The following is a 7,672-nucleotide window of genomic DNA, read 5'->3' on the forward strand; positions in this document are numbered from 1 at the left end:
GTCAAATGCTCTACCACTGAGCTATACCCCCAACACTTTGGTGGTGGTATGATCCTTTCACAGGGGTCGCCTAAGACCATCCTGCATATCAGATATTTAAATGACGATTCATAACAGTAGCAACATTACAGTTATGAAGTAGCAACGAAAATAAGTTTATGGTTGGGTCACAACATGAGGAACGGTATTTAAAGGGCCAGAAGGTTGAGAACCATTGCTCTAGGCATTTACACTGTCAAGCAACAGTTTCCATCCATTCAACATAGGACAATCACAGTTCCAAGAGCACTGCCAAATGACTCCTCATTGAACCATCAACTGGCCACCTTCACTTTCCAGTTGGACCTTCAGACTAAAGGAAGTCCAAATGCTGCAGAACTGATGGTGGAAACTAGAATGTTGGTAGAGGAAACTCTTCAGAGGTAGCAAAAACAAGTCGTTCCCTTCTGGCCTGAGCTGCGCTGTGTTCCCCATGAGCTCAGTGGAATACTGAATTGAAAAATGCTTGGCCTGAGAGTATGACAGTGCCCCTAGGGATGCCTCCTTAATCTCTGTTTTGATAAAGAACAAAGAAGGCTGTGAATGAAGTCAGACACCAGTTGTTGAATTATCTTGCACTGGTAGTTACAGAGATGTTCTGTAGTACCTGTCCCTGCTCTGTAGCAGAGTGCTAGGGACCGAGACAGGGCTAGAAGCAGCCTGTCCCTTCTTATCCCAAAGTCCTTCAAGCATACTTGATCCGGGCAGGGCCACAACTACCCTCATTCTTCCACTCGGAAGATGGCGTGGTGGCCTTGGCCTCACCCATTTCCACATGTGATGTAGTCCTTTACTTTGATCTGCATGTCCTTGACTTTCAGGGTGGCCGTGTGCAGCTTCTCCAGGAACTCTGGCATGCCACTGGGAACCATCCAACTAACAGCAGTGAGGAAACACAGTCTGGGGGTTGGCACAAGTAGTCAAATGAGTTGTGGGGATGGATAGCCATTTGGGATTCACATGAACTAACTCTTAAAAATTCCAGAGACTCCAGCACACTAGGGTGCTCCACAGCACGTGACACCAACACCAGCACAATGTTTTCCTGATCCACGCTGTATCAGTAAACATAAACATAATCCCACGAGTACAGTGAGTAAGGAAAATGTGAAGAACCTCCAAACCACCAAAGACGTCCCTCTCAATCACTTCCAACCTGATTACCAGGGCATCCCACCTTTTTTCTGTGCTCTAACCAGCTGAACATTGAAGAACTGCTGGGGTGTCACATCTGTGTAGGTTCTAAAAACTCTGTACTGATAAAGATGGGTGCCTGTAATAGGGCACCGCCACAGCTTCAAGTGTTTCTTATCCATCACCATTTCCCATGGTTCCTCTTTGCCCCCTGAATCTTCATTCCCTTCTGTTTGGGATTGTGGTTCTCCAGGGTGGCGCTCAAGCTCAGGGCTCTGAAACATTTCCTCCAGCAGTTTCATCTCATGAATGGATCTCTGCAGCTCCTCCTCCTGGATCTGCTCTTTGTCTCACATGAAGATGCCTGCAATCTCCACAGTCATTGCCCAGGCATGTACAGGCGGCCCAGGAGGATGCAGCAGGCACTATCTGAGTAGAGGCGACCATAGAGTTGCACCTTCTGTGACTTCCTTCAATGTTTCTTTTTCCACATATTTGTCTAGTACTGCCCTGTCACTTTGTTCCTTAATTGTAGGTTACCATTATTTGGATCTTTGGCTTTATCTTGTGCTTCCTTGGATTTTTCTCTAAATGGGATTATTCCCTCTTGCTCCTCTGACAATCTTCCCTTTTGTCCCCTTAGTCTTTCCATTTTAATTCACCATGATTTGAGAAAAGGATGCGCAAATCTCCTCTGCAGGTGTGATCATCTAGGTTCCCTGAAAATTTCAGCATGCAAAAAGTCTTTTCTTCCAGATATTTCATTTCAGCATTTCCTATTAACTTTTGTTTTTCTTCTTGCTCTTGTTTAGCTCATAATTTAGCTTCCATTTTATTTTGTTTTCTTTATTATTTCTTGCAAAGTAATCTTCCTTGAAAAGTGTTAGCAGATCTACGTCTTTGTACTTTTGCTTAGGTGTCTCCATAAGTTTTTTTTTTTTTTTAGCAGATTCAGTGCTGTCAAGCACAGCAGATATTGATCCCTTAAATGCTTTGTGCCATGTTCTTATCTGAATATTTAGTGCTTGACCTTTAAGTTCTAACTATTCTTTTATGTCAATAAGTGTTGTATCAGTAGGGAAGCCTTTAAACAGATCTGTTTTTCTTTTTTCTTAAATAGATCTGTTTTACATCACGTTTATACTCATCAGTAAGTTCAGAAAGGGTCTTGTCTGGAGATCTTTGGAGTTTAGTTTTATCTTCACTTATTTCCATGAGTTCTGCCTTTGATTTGTTCAATGTTTCTACTATTACAGTAAAGTCTGTTAGATGGTTTAACCGATTGAATTTGATCATTATTTCCAAAGGTCACCAGCCTTCATCCAGTTTGATTTATTCCTTTAAAAATTTATCCGGTGGCAAATTGAAGTCACAAAATGATACTCAATTTTATGACAGATTTTGGCCTCCAGAGCAGCCATTTTTCATCACCATTTTCGGCCATTGTGGCTAAACAGGTGGCTCCAAACCTCTTCCTTCCTCTACACTGGAAGCCAGTGAGGGTAGGAAACTTGAAAAATGTGCACAATGAGGATGTGGGCAGCCTCTGTCCAAAGACCCAACCAGGGACCCATCCCAGTGCAACCACTGGCCCACTTGGGTCCCGGCCACGTGCATGTGCGGAACCCCAGGCTCCAGCATTCCTCCCAGGGGACCCAGTGCGTCTGCCAGATGCAGCCCATTTTGACACAGGACCCTTTGTTATATTTTTATTGCAGTATTAGAGTCAGCTTCTCAGCAAACCTCTCAAACGCTTCTTTTTTCAACTTGATTTTGAACTAACCTTGTGAAAAGAAGACAATGGTAGCAGTTTTGTTTTTCATCTTTTCTGCCACAGCCACTCTGGAGCCATAGTTTCAGTGGCTCTGTTTCTGGGCGGAGGACTAAGGGTGCCACCTCAGGGGCCAGGGCCTGGCAGCAGGAAGGGCTGTGAACCTAGCCCAGTTCATGCAGTTCCCTCCTTCATATTTTCTATGTTTAATTAAAGATGCTAGAACACTAGCCTTGTTCCTAGCTGAGAAGTCACCGTGTGTCACAATCTACTGTCTTGGGCTAGCAGAAAGTCCAGAGTGGAAGGTCTCCTGCAGTTCTTGCTACGATGACCTAACTTTGAATTCCTCTGCAGTGTCTTCGATGGGAATTTGTTCACTCTGTCTGCAATTGTGTGATTGTTGAGCTTGCCTTCATGGGCATGAAGAGAAAGTTCTTTTTTTCTATGTATGAAAATTGGCTTAGGTATCTGTTCTTTCTATGTATGGGAAGCAATCTCAGGAAGTTCCCATAGTGACATGGTTGCTCTTAAAGAACCTATCCTGTGATCACTTCCAAGAAATTAGCAACCCAATCTAGAGTTAATAACCCCAACTCCTGATTATTGAAAAATTCTCTCCTACTTGCAGTTGACACCTACTGTTTATTGGCCCTGTGTCAGCAGGTGAGGTATTTAATCTTATTTTCTCTCTGAGCCTCACTTTCTTCTAGTGTGGGTGGGAGATATTTCATGACCCTCACCATGTGTGAGATGAAATGAGATGATAAATATGTAGCCTTGGTACAGCTCTTGGTATTAAACACCTCTTAACATAAGACATTCAAACCTGTGAAGAATTTTTGTGAGTTTATCTAAGCCAAAACTGTCGGCAGTTGCCGGGGAGCAAAATCTCAGTGAATTGAGATAATACCCCAGAGCCTGGCAGTTTTGTACTTTATTTTATTATACCTTACAATCAAAAGAGGAGACGTTTGTGGGTTACATGAAATCTATTGGTGATAGGTTAGGGGGCAGGAGAAAGCAAAGCGGGTAAACCTCTGGGATAAAAAGTAAAATGATAGACATACTTCTTTTACATAGGTTGGTTATGGATGGTTAAGAGTCAACAGTTAACTCAATAACATTGAGGGGATTTGTGGTCTCTGCAGAGTGGTGCCTATGCTTTGAGGAGTGTGAGCAAAGGAAAATTACTTTTGATATTCCAATGATATGTTATGATAGATGTAAAAAGACAAAGACAGACTCAGTTGAGGTAAAGATTGACCTTTGTCAGGGAAAATACTGGCTTAGGACATGACTACTCACCATAAGCTGCTCTTAGTTAAAAATATTTTAATTTCAGACCTATTTTTGTGATTGCTTTAGGCCTCTGAGTTTGCAAGGCTGCCATGCAGGCCTTCCCTGAGCTAGTCAGGTTAGCATGTGGCGCCTTTTTGTCCACGTAGCACAGCCGCCTTCCTTGTAGGTTTGGGGTCCTGACCCACGTCAGAGAAACACTGCATACTTCATAAATACAACTAGACAGAATGAGTGAAAATAGGAGTGGTGAAAAACAGAGAAAGGGAATTTGTGGAGTGAAGTGGAGAAAAGAAGAGGAAAGAGGAGATGGGTACGAATACTAGGAAGGTTGTGATGGGGTAAAGTGGGGAAAAGCCAGTGTCTTTTCTCATCCATATAGTAGTCAAGGAGAATGCAGACCTTCCACATCTGGGAGTGCTTTCATTTCTCTCTAGGCCTGAGTCCTCCCGATTGTTGTTAGAGAGAATTTATGTATTGGAATAGCTCCAGCATGATACTGTCCCTGCACTTTCAAACCTGGGTATTTAGACTTGGGGATGTTCTGAGGCAGCCTGTTCTGTATATTTAAAAGCCACATACAGTGTCTTGGTATTTGTCGGCTGTCTGTGTCACTGCAGCTTCAGGCACCTTGTCAAACTAGGTCTCTCATTGTGGGGAGCCCTTCATGTTGTGCACCGGCGCCTCCATGACCACGCGAGCACAGACATACGTTCTTTGGCTCCAGTGCTACTTCTCCTGCCACCAGGCAGTTACAGTCCCTGGCTGGAAGCCCCTGCTAGACTGGGCTTGGCCTTGTGAGAGTTGCCCCGCCCTCCATCACGGCCCTCCCCCTCCCCCCTCCCCCCTCCCCCCTCCCCCCTCTCCCCTCCCCCCTCTCCCCTCTAGAAATTCCAGGCTGCCCTGACACCCACCCTCACTGCACCCCCACCTCTAAGCCCTCCGCATGGCTTGCTGGCCCCTGCCCACTTTTGCGCCTGCGCCTTGGGGCGGACCAGCCTGGCGCTCAGCCCAACTCTGCAGTTTTTCTGGAGTTGCCAGTGGCTGGCCTGTCCAGTGACTGAGTGACGCCTCAAGTGCTCCCATCTGCAAGGGTTCCAAGCCCACCTCTTCTAAAAAGCCTCAACACCTCAAGCACACCATCCTCCTTAACAAAGTGAAAGTAACCTATCTGCCTTTGAACGCTTGCATTTTATACTTCTAACAGGTTTTTCCTTGAAGTGATCTGTGTGACAGTGCCATGACTACCCCCTCTAGTTGCAGATCTTTTAAGTCCTGAGAAACTGGGGAGAAGAAAGGCCTAATCATTTATTCTCCAGGAAGCAAGGGCAGCCAGGCACTTAGGTGACCTAAGCCTGTCTCAAGGTTTCTTTTCTCTCTTTTTTTCCATCAAGATTTGAAAAGTTCCCAGAGGACCAGACTTTGTCCCAGCACATTATTGTTCCATTTTATGACAATTATCCCATGACATTACAGGGGCCAGAATCCCTTTTATCCTCCTGTGAGCTCTTGTCATGTTTCTGAATCCCGCAGGAGTCTATTAGACTGTCAGCTTCCTGGGATCTAGCTCGATGTCGACTCCATCTTTGCTTCCCAAGGCACCTGGTACATGGTATTTGCTACTTTAAGCACTTGATTTTATAAGGAACACCTAATACTCCCCGCAGCCTGTCTCAGTGTCAAGCTGTTTTCATGTATTATGTCCTTACACCTGCGAGGACCCTTCGAGGCAGAGAGGAAACCTGCCCTGTTCACCCTTGTCCCTCATCCTGGCCCTGCCCGCTCTATGCCCCGCCCTCACGGCAACGTGCGCATGCGCCCTGGTGCAGACCGCAATGCGCATGCCTAGGCTGCGGCCAGCCGGAAGTCTAAGTGGTGGGAGATGCCTTCATGGCGTCGACTCTGCCCGGTCTCCCGCTCTCCTGCCCTCTCTTCTGGGGGCTCCAGCATCGTCTTAGGCCCTGCTCGCCCTTCTAGGCCCATCTCTTCCAACAAGCGTCCTTGCAGACTGGCCTGCGGCCATTACAGGAGCCGGGCCTGCCGCCCCTACAGATGAGGGGGTTTGCACTCAGCCTGTTTTACAGCCTCTCATCCTTGCCCACGCCCTCTCCTAAAGAGCCTCACTGCAGCACACCAGCCTGCCTCCTCCCCAAAGGTGCAATGAACCCTCTGCCTCTGAAATGTGTGCCTTTTATACCTTTAGCATTTCTTTTCCTGCCCCTGCCATCTTTCTGAATCCCACAGAAGCTATCCTAACTGTTTGACTTTTCTCTATTAGATTGTCAGCGACCTGGGGTCGAAGTCGATGTCCAACTCATCTGTTTCCCAAGGCTCCTGGCACATGGGATTTGCTATTGTAAGTACTTGGTTTTGTAAATAACACCTAATAAAGTTCCCAACAGCCTGTCCCGGTTTCAGTTACTTTCACGTATTATATCTTTGGTCCTGTGGCAGCCCTTTGAGGCAGATAGGAACCTGCCTTTCCCAACTCATCCCTCACCCCAGTCCTGTCCATTGTAAGTTGTGCTTTCTGTTCCCTGACCCCCGTTTTCTGTGGGTAAAGGAAGAAAAATATGAAGCCACCTCCCTTTGCCGAGAAGGGGAGAGCTTGTCCTTACCCATAACACTGTCTGGCAGGTCTTCAGTTTCCGCGGGCGAGTAGGTAGCAGTCCTCTGACCAGGGAGCTCTCGCTGCTCCCATTCTCCTTCCCTGGCCTCCCGTTCCACATGCAAGGGGAGTGAGGCACTGGGGGTTCGGGGATGAGTCCCAGGGATGCGGCTCAGGCCTCTGCTGTGAGATCGGCTTTGGTGATCCATGTTGATTGAGTGGCTGTTGAATGAACAGCCTCAGTGAATTCTAGGCCCTATGCTGGGGCTCTAAGTTTGGGAACTGGGAGAGGAAGCTTGGGTAGAGAGTTGCTTCCTAACACCTCTGCTCTGGGCTGAGCTGAGGTGCCCCAGTTGGCAGCAGGGGTTGCCCACCAAGTGGGCCTGTGAACCTCCTGCCCCCTGGAGAGAATGGCCAGATAGGCCAGCTCCCAAGCGCCAACTGTGTGCCCCTCAGTTCCTGACGAATCCTTTGGCAGCTGACATTCTGAGTGGCAGTTTGCTCTGAATCCTTCTATCCAATGATATTGCCTGAGTGCCTGCTGGCAAGCATTGTGCTGTCACAGTGACAGTCACAGGAAGCTTGGGCAGGGTCACTGTCCCCAAGGCACTCACCATCCAGCTGGAGCCAGTTTCCCATGTTAATAGTATAAAACCATCAGACTCATAGGGGTGGTTCTATATGTAGAAATCACCTGAGGAACACCTGGGGAGCTGGAAAACATTCAAGTGTATGGAACAAGCCCCAGAAATGATTTAAGAGGTCCTGGGGCAGTGGGGTGGTCCCAAGTGTCTATGGTTTCACAAACGATGTGTTGGCTGAAA

The 7,672-nt window shown here is 47.0% G+C and overlaps 2 pseudogenes; both read right to left on the reverse strand.

Moving 5' to 3' along the window:
• Positions 1–326: 326 nt before the first annotated feature.
• Positions 327–1,490, reverse strand: LOC132223873 (stAR-related lipid transfer protein 7, mitochondrial-like; annotated as a pseudogene).
• Positions 1,491–1,598: 108 nt separating this feature from the next.
• Positions 1,599–2,617, reverse strand: LOC132223723 (lupus La protein homolog; annotated as a pseudogene).
• Between the last annotated feature and the right edge of the window lie 5,055 nt (positions 2,618–7,672).

Source organism: Myotis daubentonii, chromosome X (assembly GCF_963259705.1).
Source record: "Myotis daubentonii chromosome X, mMyoDau2.1, whole genome shotgun sequence".
Lineage (NCBI taxonomy): Eukaryota > Metazoa > Chordata > Mammalia > Chiroptera > Vespertilionidae > Myotis > Myotis daubentonii.